The sequence below is a fragment of the Pinus tabuliformis genome, chromosome 5_1 (genome assembly GCF_031772625.1).
Source record: "Pinus tabuliformis cultivar Carrire ecotype Pingquan chromosome 5_1, CPIR1, whole genome shotgun sequence".
Lineage (NCBI taxonomy): Eukaryota > Viridiplantae > Streptophyta > Pinopsida > Pinales > Pinaceae > Pinus > Pinus tabuliformis.
The window spans coordinates 684,666,348-684,683,757 of record NC_142305.1 but is presented as its reverse complement, the minus strand read 5'-3'; the positions used below and the strand labels follow the sequence as shown (position 1 = coordinate 684,683,757).

Below are 17,410 nucleotides of genomic sequence, written 5' to 3'. Positions count from 1 at the left end.
TTGGTTCCTTCAGTAATAGCTTAACCGCTGGAAGTCAGTTTTTAGAGCATGGAGATGGGAAAGTCAAAGAAGCAGGTTACAAGGATGTCAAAGGAAGGTACAGGTACAACAAAATCTCAAGAAAGTGAGTATTTTGTACCAACCCCTGATTTTGATGCAGATAATTATTGGATATGGGAATCTAGGATGGAACTATCTTTGCAGGCACATGGAGTATGGGAATTAATTGTTTCTAGAGACACATCTACTGACACCACCTCCATAAGAAGAATGGAGTATTCATATATGAGGCCCACACTTATATGAATATTGAACATTGTTAAATATAGCTAGACACATACTGATAAGCTAAGGGATCGACAGTTATTAGGTTAGTAGTGTGGAATTGGGTCATAACACAGATTGTGCCTCGAGCAGGGCTGCGTGAAAGCATCATTGCAGGCTGTGAAGTACTGATAGATGCATGTAGCAACGTGCGTAGGGAAAATCTACAGACCACTGAAAATCATCAGACATCTCTAGGGTGTGGCAACCTAGTTCTAGCACCCTCCCATACTACTTTGGGTAAGACCTCAGTCCGCGCTCCGCAGACTGTTGCCGAAAGGGCAAGTAGTACTAGGATTTGTTTGGCTAATCACCTTTGAACCTAGGTTAGGCCCCTATAAGCACTTCGGATTCAGACGAAGAAATAGAGCGATGGCAGAATCGGATACACGAAGTAACAATGCTTAATTGCAACATGATGGCTAGATCACTGCGTTGCATGACAATAGAGGTAAGGGATCTACCTATGTATGATGGGTTGACAGCAGTGGATAAATTCCTGACCAAATTTGAAAGCGCAGTACAAGAATAGTAGCAGTTTGATGCTCTGAAATTGGCACTGTGCGCAACTCCTGCAAGGTGGTGGGGTACACATCAGGGAAGTTTTGAGGACTGGCATGAATGGAAAAGAATGATGCACCTGTGATTTGGAAAACCCCATCTCAAGATGAGAGTTGGTTATTAGGGGAAAAACAAATTGCACACCCACCTTTCCCGATGGGTACAAACATATGACATGCAGCCCGCACAAGCACACACAACCCCGAGAATAGAGAATTGGAACAAAACGCAGCACCAGGAAAGGCGAAGTGTGCCAAGTATTATACATGGAGAAGCATTCGATAGGGTGTGCGAGGTGCTGAATGGGGTTCCCTAGGTGAGACACACTGACTGGGACCTACATGTACCAGCGGTTCGATGGGCCTATAGGACCATGTGCAAAACCCTGACCACGAAAATAATTCTAAGGTTGAGGAACAGGGTAGGGACCATAATTTCTGAGGGGCATGCAATGACCAATCCACACATAATAGCACCCACAGGTGTGACAGTGCGCGAAGCCCAAGATGAAGAAATCACACAGCTACACGAGGTAGAACACATAAGGCTTCAGGAAGCCATTCAGCAAGGGAACCTTAGACTTCGTGAACTCGAAAAGGACTGGGTACAACTAAGGAAGAAAAGAATTTTGATGGATGCAGAGGTTAAGAAGCTGGAAAACGAGATCAAACAAGCATGTCTCATCGATAAACCAAGGATGGCAAGGCAAGGTGCAGATGATCATACCAATGAATTACAAGACTATTGCCAATAATTGATTATTTTGTTGCCATGGCTAAGACCGCATATCACCAAATGCAATAACTAGGGGAATGCACTACATACAGTAGAGCGCACGGTGTCGATTGTCATGAGGGCAATTAAGTATTTTCCGCAGACTATACTGGAAGGCGAAATGGAGCCTCATACAAGTGGTGCGACCACCTGACTTGCTATAGAAAGAACAGTCTTAGCACTCTAGGGAGCTAGAAGAGAGTGTGGGACTATAAAGGATTCTTCCTGGAAAATGCGCATAGGAGCAGCCGGTCACAAGGTCCGTGCCCGTGCAGGGGGGGTGTGCTATCACGTGGGTAGCTAGGAAGTGACCATTGGCATCATTGTTCATGAAGGGATGTCCAATTTAAGTCCAAATGGAGCGAGAGGTGGGCATTTAAGATGGGAGTTATGGGGAAGATTGTGGAAAATATTCCGCCAAGAAAGCATTGATGGCCTGCAATTGGGGGGAATGGTCAAATTCAAATTCAAAAGGCACTATAAAACTCCAAGGGCTATCCAGCAAAAAACACTTTGGGCAATTAAGATTTGAGCATTTGAAGAGAGCGCAGAGTGTTGAGAGCCGAGCGATAATAGATCATTTAAGTTCGCAAAAACCCCACACAGTGTAGAAAGGATGACGACCACCAATTATGGGTTGGGCATTGAAGAAGGAACCACTATCGAGGTCGTGCGGATCCAGAATGTTCCCACAGGCACTGGGGCTGTGCTGAAAATCCATAAATCACCCTAGACGCTAAGACCAAAAAAAGATAAGCAGGCAATTGGACCACTACACATGTCCCTGAGGAATTTGCGGCATAAGTTATCAATGGAAGAAAAAGGCAAGGCAGACACCATTGAAATAGATGAAGAGGAAGAGGACATTTACGATTTGATTACCATAGTAGAGGAAGAAGAAGACTCAGAGGAAGACATCCAACCAATGTGCTCCGCAAAAAAAATTCCGGAGTATGTCCCCCCACGGAAATGGAAAGCCAAAGTCCCAAAGGATCTGGATGCAACAAAGAGTGCACTCCAGACCTCGCTCCTCCTCGGTGGAATTTGTTAGGTTCCTATACCAATAGGTTTCATTTTTCATGATTGACCTGGGAAGTGCCTAATATGTTCATCTTTTCATGCTGCAAAGGTTCCATATTTTTAAAAATAATTAGAGAAAGTTAAAAAATGTAAAAAGGGTATGCCCTAAAAGAATTATCAAAGGGCAAAAAGAGTAAATTGGTCATAAAGAAAAACAAAAATGAACCCCAAAGAAAGACCAAGAAAGTGGCTAGCCCAAATGCCACTGATAGCTAGATGGGTGGCCCCACAGTTCAATCTGGACCATGCCATATTTTAAATTTCTTGTTCTAGACTAGAGAATGAATATCTGTCCAAACAGTTAAAGCTTGGCAGATCCCTAGCTAAGTAGAGAAATTAAGGAGCCCAACTGCTCAATCTGGGCCCTTGGAAGAGATAAGGGTAGATTTAGATAGGAGGGCAGTCAAAAGAAAAGAGGATAATCAGGGTCTGCAAGTCTAAGTGCACCCATGCAAAAGGAAGAAAAAATGTTAGGTGTATTAGGCTGGGTAGGTAGTTTGAGGCTACAGAAGCAAGCTTTGGATCACCTGGTACATTATCAATCAGAGCTTATCTCATCAATGAAAGGAATATCAAAGCAGTTGTTTGGTGGCAGAACTATGGAAGCATGTCTAACTCCCTCCTTCCCCCCATAAATCACTCACTAACATAGCCTGAAGGACCTTGGGATCTGCCCAACAAGTCTTGTTTTCACTTCATTTTTGTAAAAATACTAAGTCAAGCTTTGACTTTCTTCAATCAAAATAAGCCACATTTCTTATGTAAAAATCATTCTATAACCCTTTCATCTTCTTATGTCTAAGTTTTCATACTATGGACTTAGCATTCATTCATTCAGTTTCAATCCATAAACTCATATTAACCCCTAATTCTATTATATAGCTCCCTAAAAACTACTTCCCCGTCCCTACTTCTACAAAAAGCATATTAAAAACCCAAAAATAATAAATATTCCCACCCCTTGGCACTATAGCCATATAACATAAGTCTTGGGAAATAATAGTCCATTTGGGACTACTATTAGCCCTTCCGAGTCTAAACCTGGGGTTAATTTAAAATTCGGTCAAATTAAACCCCCCCCCTCTCACACATAAACCTTATAGCAATATCTTCCGCGCATACATTTTATTTGGGATTAATTTGATATTCGATCAAATTAATAACCATTGGCGCCCACTTACAAACCCATATAAAAACCCACATAACCTAAGTTTCCCCCCGCGGTATATTTTATAATAGTTAAAATACAAGTGGGTCCCCACGCCATATCACCCCACCATGTCTGCGTCCCATCAACCGTTGATCTGTGCCCTGCAGATCCGACGGCCCAGGTGAATTTCGGAGCACCCCCGATGTTCGACAGTTAGCTTTCGATAGCATAGCGGTTTCTCCGCTGTACAAAAGACGCGTGTCTCCATGTGATTGTATCGGAGCCCCTCTGACACTTACTATCTCTGTATCAAAGGCGGTCTGATAAAACCACAAACTGCCTTCTGCCTTCCCACCCCTAACGTCAGCGCCACGTCGCCGCACACGTCACTTTCACGTCAACCTGTCGCCGCGCAGTTTCATTGCCAGCTCATCTGCCTATGTCCCCACCTTGCCACCGTGTCCTGTGCCATGTCGTCGGCCCCGTCACCTGCCACATCACCCTTCCGTACCTGGGACCCGCCGATGAAATCATGCTGACGTCATCACAAAAAAGCACCAAAAGTGCCAAATATGCCAAAATTGCATAAAAACGTATGTTTTCGACTGATTTGTTAATTTCTATTGGACAAGTTGGAAGCACCAGCATGCCGTTTTACGTCGTTTGTCCGCCCAAATGCAAATTTGACTATCCCAGCTGCTGCCACCTACAACTTCGACTCAATTGCTTGCCATTGAACCAGCTAGACACCCTCGGCTCTATAAAACCAAGTATTTGCCCAAAATTCTACCTGTTTACCCCTGTTTTCGCCAATTTCTCTAGTTTTCTTGCTTAAAGCTCTGCAACTATCCAAACCAAGCACATTTCCGCACCTTAACGCTACTTGAATTCACTCAGTAACCCTCTGTCCACCAAGAACCCTCTGAACCCGCAACAACTTGCAAATTCGCCATTAAAAAACGTTTTTAAGCTCGGGTTGTCGGCAAAACTCCATACAGCCCAACATTGTTCCCTTTTTACCACATTCCACTGTAAAAACTTCAGTAATTGGGCTGAGAACTATCCCCATTTCCCTCTGCAGTTTGCCCACAGTCCTTCTAAATCCCTATGTATTCATCAAAGAAAAGAAAAGTTTTTCAAAAACTCTGCAAAGTGACCTCTTTTATAATAGCCACAGACCTTGAAAGGTTATTGCCTCATTTGAACTCATTGTGTAGCTATTTTGCAAATCCTCAGAAGCTCTTTCATCAACCTGTTGTTACACTAATCCTGTTTCCAAGGATAAGCACATATAAACCTCAAAATGGCCACTCCCACAGCATTAAATATTGCTCCTTTGAATGCACCACATAGGAACCTGGAATGGCTGGCCCTTGCTGACAGAGATTACCAAATGAAGGAAACAGTGGAACTCACCAACAAATATCATATTGAAACCTTTTGTGAGTTAAGAAAGAAATACAGGAGCAATGTTGATATCCTTGGTATCTGGGAGTCCAATCTGCCAATTTACTATCTCCCACAAGTTAATGTATTCCCTGACCTTATCCATCAATGTTGTGAGAATTATGAGCCCACTCAAAGAGAAGTTTTGGCTCCATCTGGGACTGTTTTGTTTCAAATCACCCCTCAAGCCATAAACAAGATGCTCAATTTTGAGCCAACAAAGCCTCTAGTTCCTCTCTCCATGAAACTTTTGCTGGACCAAGGTGCCAAGCTGCCCAGCTCAGAGATCACATGAATTGCCCAGCTGTTCATGCAACCAGATTGCCAATTCCGGCAGCCTCCTCCTTATCTGCATGTATGGTTTAATGAAACAGGAAGAATGCTGGTAGATATCATATCCTGCATCTTGGGATTCAATACCAGTGAATATGTGGATGAGACAGTTTTAGTAATGTTGTCTATGTTTGCTCCAAGACATCCCCCTGCTGTCCAATATGATTATGCCACCTTTATTGATGATAAGATTCATGAGAAATTCATGAACCTGGAGAGAGAAAGGGTGTTCAAACATACCTCCTATATATATCACTTGCTAATGTACTATCAGCCTGATAGTTTCCCTATTTTCCTCATAAAATTAGATGCAAAGGGGGAGCGAAGGTCTGTAATATTCTGGTCACCAGTCTGCCACCATGTTTATTACTCGCCATATACATATTGTGAGTTCATTGACCTTTTTGTCTATCCAAATACCTGCTTATTATCAACAAATCCTCCTCCCAGACTTACTGATGAGATGCAAAAGATCCTGCAACTTTCCAAAAGCTACAACATTGGTGACTGGTATTTTTACCAAAACCACAGGGTAATCAGGGTTTATGGCTATGAATTGGCCCCTTATAGACTACCTAAATATGTCCCAATGAGACTATTTGCCTTGGAATACTTCCGCAATTTGGTAATGCAGATCTGATCCATTTCTATGGCAAAAGCAAAAAGGCACAGCTGAAAATCAGACACCAATTGGGCCCATTCATTTTCAATAAAAGAGAAGAAGCCTGGGTGGAGGCAGACAAAATGTTGAAAAATTTTCTATTACTAAAAACAAGCTTTTATTGGGCACCATATGACCCCAATCACTTTATAAGCCTTAGAAGAATCAAATACAGGCTTGCAGCATATGAACACTGCACTATCCCTCAAATTGAGCAATTTGCTAATCAACAAGAGTGGGTAAAGGGCACTCTAGTTGAAGAATTTTCAGAGGAAGAAATAGCAGAAAAATCAACCAAATATCTTGAAAAAGCAGTTGACTTGGAATCTTTTGGACAGGTGTTTTTCACAGCCCCTCGACATCTTGGAGAAGGCACCTCATCTGCCACTACCTCCCAGCAACCTGCCCAAGTAAGTGCCCCACATGCAGCAACAGATAAAGGAAAGGCAATGCAGCATTCAGAAGAGCAAGTGAAAAATTTAGAGCAGCAAGAAGCAATGACAGACCGGCCTACTTCTACAGATGGACAAATTCAAGGGCAAGACCGTGTAACTGAAGCAAAAGTGACTGAAATTCCTGTGCTACAAACACCTCTAACTAAGGAAAGGGAAAAGAAGAGGGATAGGCAGGAAGAGACCCCCTTAGGGACATCCACAGAGCAGCAAGGAGAAAAGAGGAAAAGGTTAAAACCTTTTTCAGAGGAAGAAATGCCAGAGGGGCCCATAGAACAGCAAATTCCCCCAGGCATGGAGACATCGGCCAGCTCTTTTCAGCAGGAGAAAGAGAGACAGCAGAGGGTGGAAGTAACATCCACAAGGCAACAGGGCAGACAGGCCTCTAATATTAAAAAAGCATTCACTGATATCAAAGCCAGGAATGTGCTAGTGAGACTACAGCTGTACAACCAGCTAATAAGGATGGCCCCTACCAATCAGCAAAGGCTAATGGCAGCCTATGACATCCAGGAAGGAAGAATGACCCTCGGTCACTTCAGACCCACAACTCAGAAACCCCAATCAATTGCTGATTACATTAGAACCAATATGGAAGTGTTTGCCAAGGATATCCATCCAATGGACCAGATTGAATTACACAAGCAGACTGGGGAGATGGTATATTCTACTCTAGCAGATAAGACATTGTTAGCCCACAGATTGCAAAACTCTTTGCACAATATTGCTGCCCAACTAGAGTTAGAGAAAGCTTCATCACAGGCCAAGGACAATAGGATCAAGTCCTTGGAGAAGATCATCATAGAGCTGGGACATGACCCCACTGATCCCAAGGGTGTGCAAGCTTTGATAAAAAAGAAGGATGAAGACATAGCTGCCCTAAGAAGACAAATCAAGCTGTCACCCACATTGCATCCTCAAGCTACAGAGGTGGCCCAACAAAAACAGGAGCAAGACGTAGTAGCTTTGCTTACAACCTTACATAAAAGGTTGGTAGAAACAGAAAGTGCCTTGGAGGCATCATTACAGGGAAGACATGGAGAGTTGGCCTCTCAGCCAATTCAAACAGCTCAGATTCTTACAGTTGCTCCTCCCACTGCCACCACAACATTCCCTCCCACTGGTACAACATCAGAAGCAGGTGCCTCAAGCTCAGCACCAATTTCAGCAACTACCTCAGCACCTACAGAGCAAGGCACCAGCTTGAAAATGGACAACATGATGAAAGAAATAGAAGCCTTGTAACTGCAAATGGAAGAATTGAAAGAAACCAAGGAAAAGCTGGCGAAGATTGAGGAAAAATATGATAAATCAAAACAAGAAGTGGCTGAGAAGACAAGGGAAGTCAAAGCCTTAGAAAGAAGAATAAAGGAGCTGGAGAAAGAGCCCACTTTTGATAGGACTCTAGTAGACATCAAGAAAATCTTGTGGGCCAAGATTGGCCAATCCATTACAGACCAATGGCAATCCATTGAAACTATTCATGAGAAAATGGATTTAATAAGCTTGGCTCAGTTTGAAAACCAAAAGGCTAGAACATCTCTAGGAAACATGCCCGAGCAAGCTAACTGAATGATCCAATTTTTGAATACTCGCACCAAAGGGCAGTTGGCCAAATTGGGAATCAGGAACAGAACTGAAACTATTTTGCTAATAAAAAGGGTGTTAACCCTTAGGAATTTTGTTCAAACATTGGAGAGAAAATGCCAAGAGATGCAAGTAGAGGTGGATGACTTCAGAATAAAGATCACAGCATTACAGAGCAGAGGGCTACCTAGCCTAGTAACCAGTGCTGGAAAACTACTGTCACATGAGCATTATGCCAACAGAGTGAACAATTATGCTGCCAATCAAATCACAGCTTCCTCAAGCACTTCAGAAGATACAGGGCCTCCAACTGGACAGGTTGTCTTTGATTAATTAGAAAATCTATTCTATATTGCACATGAGATAAATCATCTCTTTGAAGACCAGCCAAACTTTTACAGATACACAGAAGCTGATGAAGCACTAATAAAAATTCAAAGGAATCAGCTACCTACAGAAGATTAGTGGAGAGGAATGATGGAGACATTGCTCAAGTGATTTTGGGTATTAATTCTTTTTTGTAAACTACAATTCAGCATATACAGATGGCACAGACCAGCAAAGCAACATAAAGCAGAATTGGAAGGTTAATTACAGCTCATCAAAAGTAAAGTAGCCCAGCACCAAGGATGAAGACCAAGACAACAACAGGCAGCATAACAACATCAGAAAAGCACACACAGAATAAATGCGCAGCAGGCAGCCGACTCATTCAGCCGAGAAAGTCAAAAATTCTCTGACATAATAGACAGCTAGCAAGCCAATATTAACTACAGTATTTAATTCTTCATTTACTTCCTTGGAAGAGTTGGTGATGTAATTTATTACATGAAGACTCATCATCTAGATATTTTGTATCATATTTCTGTATATATACCTCCCCATAGAACGTATTTGGGGTTGGTTGATGATTTTCACTCTAAGAGCTGCGCTGTAACTTTCAGATTTCCTAATACAAAGAGCTGATGGAGTTTATGATTTCTGCACTGTCTGGATGTGAATGTGATGAGCTGCGTTCTGCTACAGGATTCCTGTGTTGTTTAATGAAACAATAAGTTTTTCTAAACCATGTTTTGTCCTTTCTATGTTTGCCAAATTCACATGTATGTTTCATGATCTCAACGACAGAGAAAAAGAATAGCTCAGGACTTGTTTAAATACACCCTTTGCTCAATCTCTGTTTCTAATTATGTTTTCTGCAGAACTGGTCATGAATATGAATTCTTAATTGCTCATATTTGCACTGATTCTTTCATTGTGAATGCTGTTTAGGAATTCTTAACTTCTCCTAGATAATATTCTCACCTTTCCCTCTATCAGCATAGTGAAAGATTCTTGACTGCCTTTCATTCCCTGATTCCATGCCATCGATTCCTAAATTTGAAGATTTGTTTCATGGATACCTATCTGGCTCTGTAGTATTACTTCTTTCCCAACAAGCACTTTCAGCAATACACAGTTATTGACTCCATTTCCCAATGGTTTAAGTTATTCTGAGAGCTGCATATCCGATCTATTTGAAACCATCATCCAACCAAACTCAAAACAAAATCCTGCACATTATAACTAGCCTAAAATTACACCAAAACAAATTTAAATCATAAAGAGAGAGCCCTCTCTGGTTGCAGGTAGGCTAGGACCTATAGCTAAAATATTGGTTAGTGGTTACCTCAGCCGTATTCCCTTGGGAGTCAAAGGGAACAACCTGAGTGATAACATCATTGGCGACTCCGCTGGGGACGAACCAATTTTTCAACTGCTGTCTATTCCTTAAAACTACAGATGAAGCTTGAATGTCAGCGAGGAAGCCTTTGAAACTGTTCTTGCTTTGCATTTACAGGATTAAATAAAAGCTGCTTTAGTCAATCTTCATTCTAGTTTTAAGCTTCAAACAACTGTTCCAAAAACTTTGATCAGTTCCTTCCTAAAATCGGAAATTCTCCGAGAAAAATACCAAAAACAAATTTTGAAGTTGGCTCCAAAGAAGAAAACTCGTTATACCAGGTCAAATCCTAACCCAGATCCTCCAGCTGTTTTTGACAATCCTAATTTAATCCCAAAGATTCTTAGGAAACAAGAGGAACAAGAAGATCTTGTTGATTCTAGCCCTGAAGCAGTTCAACAAAGTTATATTCCAACCCCTGCTAAACCTTCAGTCCGTCCTCACATAACTCCTTCTTCTCCTTCTTCCTCATCCACTTCTCAAAGCGCCTTCTCTACACCACCATCTACTACCCATATTTCTACCACCATTACTGTTGTTCCAGCTGTCCCATTTCTTCCTGTTGTTCCATTTGTTCCTGTAAATATGGCAAATAGATATGCCCCTTTGTAGCTACCTAGAAATCTCGGGGTTATGCCTCAGGATTATCAAAGTAAGATCACTTATTTTGATGGTACAGGTACATATACTTCCCTACAACATACAAAGAAAATGCAAGACTACTTTGAGAATTATGAGATAGATGATGATGATGTGAGAATGAAAATTTTTGTCCAAAGTCTAACAGGGGAAGTAAGAACTTGGTTCAGAGCACTTGCTGTAAATTCAATAGCCAATCCGGATGCTCTTTACCATACATTTCTCAACAGATGGGAAAAGAAAAAATATCCACTGCACATTTTATCTGAGTATGACACTATAAAAAGAGGCCCACAAGAAACTGTCCTAGATTATTGTGCAAGATTCAACAATGTTTACAATGCCATCCCTCAAAAGCTTAGAGCTCCACCTAACTTAGCCTTAATCAAATTCCCTGATGGATTTGACTCTGATATGGCATATCAACTGAGGGAAAGAGCCCTTCCTACCTTAGTAGACATGTTATAGCTGTTAGTGTAGAGGCAAATCTTATTGCTAAAAGAAATCGGGCAAGAGCTGAGAGAAGAACTACTTTTAAAGAAGAACCTTCAGCATTCGAACAAAAATTGGATGCAATCATCAAAGGTATGGACAGACTTTGGGATAGAGTGGAAACCATCGAGATAAAATCATCATGGGAAGGTCAACCAAGTACTGCTAGGAACCCAAATTTTAGAAAAAATCAAAATCCAAATGTTGGGAGGGTTGGCTCTGATCATAACATCAGACCTCCATTTCAAGAGAACTACGCCAAAGCCTCAACATCTAGTGAACCAACAGAGGACCCTCACATCAACTTAATGGGCTTAGACAGTGAACAACAAGTCTTTCTAACACAAGAAGATCAAGAAGCCCATAATTTCAACCAATTTCAAACCAAATCAGGAGAGTCATTTGATTTTAGGGAAGGCTATGATGCAGCAGTTTATGAGGTACATAAACAATATAAACTAAGGAGTAGAACCACAGATGTGCTTGAACCTATCAAACCAAAGGATAATAAACAGCCAAAAAGGACAAAAGACAAGGTTGTTCTCCCATAATCCTATGATAAAACAGACCCAAACCCATTAGAAGTCATTTTGGAGGATATATCAGATGTACATCCCTCTAAAAATCAGCCATCCTCATCCCTCCCCTCAAAAGCAAGTTCAAACAGCATTCCTGAAAATAAATTCAAAACATATTCAATTCAAAATCATACCCATGATGAAGAAAAGGTCACTGAAAATTCAGCTGAAAAGGAAAAATCTGCTGCCCATAATACAAAGACTCAGATAGAAAAACCCTTCAACTTGGAAACAAAAATAGGTAAGCTGAAGATAGCTATTCCTCTCTCTGAGCTCGCCAAACATGAAGTATATAGACAGCAAATCAATAGGTCACTCCAAATATCAGACAATAGGGATGCTGTAAATGTTCTAGATGATCAACCTGAACTACTTTTTGGCCCTGAAGTTAATGGAAAGACAACAAATGGAGGAGTTCCACCTTTTTATGTCAGTTTAAACATTCATGACAAGGTGTTACACAATGCAATGTTTGATTCGGGAGCTTCACACAACCTAATGCCTAAATATGTGATGGAAAAGCTAGACCTAGATATCACAAGACCATACAAAGATTTGTTCTCATTTGATTCCAGCCAAGTTAGGTGTCTAGGCCTATTTAAAGATTTGTGTGTCTCCCTGGTCCAATACCCAACCAAAACAATTCTGATGGATGTGGTGGTAGCTGATATTCCACACAAATATGGCATGCTTTTATCCAGATCTTGGGGGGCCAAACTCCAAGGATCCTTGCAGTTGGACATGTCCTATGCCACTATTCCAGTCTTTGGACAGCCAAAGAGATTGTACTATGAAACACTAATGAAATATGTGGTGAGTAGTCAAGAAAAGCCCCAAAACTTCCCCATTTATTCAATACACTCCGACATGGATTCATTCATTTTGTATAATGCCGACATGTGCACCAAAACTGATGCCAAACTCCTAATAACAGCACAACCAGAGAGTATGAATGAATAATCTATTGATCCAGATCAAAAAACTATCAATATGGCTAATGCAATAAAGAAAAATGACACATCAAATGACTTACAAGAACCCAATCTGCCCATGGTGCAACTTTCTAAAACTCTCAATGCAAAACTTGACCATGAAATCTTATGGTATTTAGAGTTTGATGGCTCAGTCAACAAATTAGGAGCAGGGGCAGGGGTCTAGGTACACAACATGCAAAATGACCAGGCTGAAGTTCATGCATACAGATTAAACTTTAGATGCACAAACAATATTGCCGAGTATGAAGCCCTTTTGTTAGGTCTCAAACTCATCAAAAACATAGGTGCAACCAAAGTCTCAATTTTAGGGGATTCAGATCTGATCATACAGCAGATGAAGGGAAATTTTGTCACAAATGATCTTAGGTTGAGGGCTTATAGAGGTGCAGCCATTGAAATACTTAACACTTTCCTAGAATTTCAGCTCACCAAAATCTCAAGAAAGCATAATTTACATGCACATAGCTTGGCAACTTTTGCCAACACATGTAAGCTACCCTTTGAACCCAACCACCATTTCACAGCTGGAATCAAACATAGGCCTGCTGTCCCAGATATTGTCAAAAATTGGCAAGTCTTTGAAAGTGACATACAGATAAATAATTCCCTGACTTTGAAGGAGGAGTTTTCCAGTATGAACATTGACACTTGCACTATGGATGATCAACAATAGACAGACAAAATTAAGCAGAATATATCAGCTGAAACAACAAATCTGATTTTGCATCCAACTACTTTTAATGACAAGAATGTAAAATAGCTGAAGCAAACAGATTTTGATGAAATAGCTGAGGCGGAAGCTGAAGTAATTGATCTAAAAGACAAGTTTCTGCCCACAGGCTTGACTCCTTTGGAGGATCTATTCGATTCAAATGATATTTCTAGGAAGCCAAAGATGCAACCACTAAATGCTGAAATTGAGGACTGCAACATTGGAACCACACAAAATCCCAAAATGGTAAAACTCTCCAAAGCTTTGCCTGCTGATCAAAAACTGAAATATATTGACTTGCTTAAGGAATTCCAAGATGTATTTGCTTGGAGTTATGAAGACCTCAAATGTTATGATACCTCAGTTATCCAACACACTATATCCTTGAAAGAGAATCAAAAGCATTTTAAACAGAAGCTTAGAAGGGTCAATCCATTTCTCCTTCCCCTAATTGAAAAAGAAGTTAAACAAATGTACGAGGCTAGAATCATTGCTCCAATCAGGTTTTCAGAGTGAATTTCAAATCTAGTGCCTACCAGGAAGAAAACGGGGGAGATTAGATTGTGTGTGGACCTAAGAAACTTGAAAAAAGTCTCTCTCAAAGACCATTATCCCTTACCAAAAATGGACCATATCCTACAAAGGGTAGTGGGAGCCTCTAGGATCTCATTGTTAGATGGATTCTCAGGATTCAATCAGATTTTAGTACACCCGGATGATCAAGACAAAACTACCTTTACAACACCTTAGGGAACCTTTAAATATTTCAAAATGCGTTTTGGACTTAAAAATGCAGGGGTCACTTTTCAAAGAGCAATGGACATAGCCTTTGCCAAAGAGATCCATGATTTTCTAGTAGTCTACCTTGATGATCTCACTGCCTTTTCAAAATTTGACCAAGAACACTTAGAACATTTAAGACAAGTGTTCCTAATTTGCAGAAAGTGTGGCATATCTTTAAACCCAAAGGAATCACTGTTCGGCCTACAAGAGGGCAAGCTCCTAGGTCACATCATTTCAAAGGATGGCATTAGGATCGACCCAAACAGAATTCAAGCTATCCTACAAGTGCCTCATCCAAGAAACATCAAAGAACTACAAACCTTTTTAGGGAAGATTAACTTCTTGAGAACATTCATTCCTAATTTGGCCGAGCTCATAAGACTACTAAACAATATGCTGAAGAAAGACTCTAAAGTCAAGTGGACCATGGAAGCCAACAAGCCTTTGAGGACATCAAAAGAGCTTTGACAAATACACCAGTCCTCACAAGTCCCAGGTTTGATAGAGATTTCATCAATTTTTCCTTTGCCTCTGAGCACACAATTGTTGTTGTCCTATTGCAAAAAGATGACCAAGGGTGTGAGAAGCCCATTGCATTTTTCAGCAAAACCCTTAGAGATGCTCCCTTAAAATATCAGATTATGGATAAGCAATCTTATGCCCTGGTAAAGGCCATCAAAGATTTTAGAATCTACATTTTATACTCTCATGTGATTGCCTATGTCCCAAATGTTGTGGTTAAGGACATTTTAACACAAGAAGGAATTGAAGGCAAAAGGGGAAAATGGATTGCCAATATCCTAGAATATGACATTGAAATCAAGCCTACAAAACTAATAAAAGGACAAGGGTTAGCCAAACTAATGACTGAAACCAATTTCCAAGCCCTTGACATCAATGAACTGGACAACGAACAGGAGATGGCGACTCCACAGATCAATCAAGCCTTTTTGCAATCTCCCTGGTATGCTGATATATGTTTTGTATTGTTAAACCTACAAGCTCCTCCAGGGTTGTCCGGAACTAAGAAAATATTCTTGAAAATGAAAGCATCAAAGTTTTGTATCATATACAATTCTTTGTTTTGGAAAAATCATGAAGGAATTTTACTTAATTGTCTAACATTGGATGAAACTGACAATGTCCTTAAAGAATTTCATGCAGGTGACTGTGGAGGACACTTACACTGGAAGTCTACATCTGATAAAATCCTAAGGGCTGGATTGTACTGGCCCTCCTTGTTTGCTGATGTGAAAAAAATTGTAATGTGTTGCCACAAGTGCCAAATCTTTGAAGGCAAGAGAAAACTGTTACCTCTACCACTCAAACCTATCTCAACTGAAAGACCATTTCAGCAGTGGGGTTTAGACTTCATTGGTGAAATCCACCCTTCATCCTCTGGCCAAAATAGATGGATTTTAACTGCTACAGACTACTTTACCAAATGGATAGAAGCCATCCCTTGTAGGCAAGCCAATGACTCAATCATTATGCAATTTTTAGAAACCAACATCTTGTCCAGGTTTGGCTGTCCAGATAAAATTATTACAGACAATGCTGCTGCTTTCAAATCCAAAAAAATGGTCAACTTTTTCCATAAATACCATATGACCTTGGGCCATTCCATAGCCTATTACCCTCAAGGCAATGGCCTAGCTGAGTCTTCAAACAAAAGCCTTATCAACATCATCAAAAAGGTCTTGGAGGAGAACAAAAAGAATTGGCATAAGAAGTTGGTGAATGCACTATGGGCAGACAGATTGACCACTAAGAGATCCATTGGTACAAGTCCATATGAACTAGTTTATGGAATGGAGGCAAGATTCCCTTCATCTTTGGGAATCCCTGTGATCAAGCTACTACAAGAAATACATGCAGAGCCCAATGATATTCAAAGAAGGATCAACCAGACTATACATTTGTAGCAAACAAGAGAAGAAGTATATCAGAGAACCCAGATTCTACAGGATAAACTCAAGAAGATCTTTGACAAGAGAATAAAGGTTGAAGACTTCTTCATAGGAAACAAAGTGTTGAGATGGAATTCTAGGAGAGAAGACAAAGGGAAACATGGCAAATTTTATTTTCTTTGGAAAGGACCCTATGTCATACATGCTCTACAAGGTAACAATACCTATTTCTTGAGTAGTTTGGATGGCTCAAATACTGAAGAAGGCCCAGTCAATGGGCGAATGCTCAAACATTATTTTGATTCCAGCCAATCAGCATAACACCACTATGTATTGTACATAAATATTTGTAATTCTAGCATTTGTATTTACAGCAGTTAGATAAAGAAACAAGTGAAGTAAATTTTGAGGAAAATCAGGGAACTGCACCAATTTTTGATATATGTTTTGAGCCTATCATTAGAAATCAAGAGCAAGACTTGGAAACTATGAAGATGATGATAAATATTCAGAGAAACCAGTAAAGACAGATCAGCTCATAAGGACTGTATACAGGATACAGAGGTTCAGATCATTAATATTCAAGAGAAGGAAATTTCAGGCTACAGCAATAGTTAAAAAACAAGGCAATCTGACCTGCTGTTCTTGGCCTTTCACAAGGAAAGGCCATCCCCAAGTGGAGCCACTGTTAGGTTCCTATACCAATAGGTTTCATTTTTCATGATTGACCTGGGAAGTGCCAAATATGTTCATCTTTTCATGCTACAAAGGTTTCATATTTTGTAAAAGAATTAGAGAAAGTTAAAAAATGTAAAGAGGGTATGCCCTAAAAGAATTATCAAAGGGAAAAAAGAGTAAATTGGTCATAAAGAAAAAACAAAAATGAACCCCAAAGAAAGACCAAGAAAGTGGCTAGCCCAATTGCCACTGTCAGCTGGATGGGTGGCCCCACAGTTCAATCTGGACCATGCCATATTTTAAATTTCTTGTTCTAGCCTAGAGGATGAATATCTATCCAAACAGTTAAAGCTAGGTAGATCCCTAGCTAAGTAGAGAAATTAAGGAGCCCAACTACTTAATCTAGGCCCTTGGAAGAGATAAGGGTAGATTTAGATAGGAGGGAAGTCAAAAGAAAAGAGGATAATCAGGGTCTGCAAGTCTAAGTGCACCCATGCAAAAGGAAGAAAAAATGTTAGGTGTATTAGGCTGG

General features: G+C 40.5%; 1 pseudogene; it reads right to left on the bottom strand.

Moving 5' to 3' along the window:
* Positions 1–17,410, bottom strand: part of LOC149166799 (lysine-specific histone demethylase 1 homolog 3-like) — a 48,126-nt pseudogene that overhangs the window by 29,199 nt on the left and 1,517 nt on the right.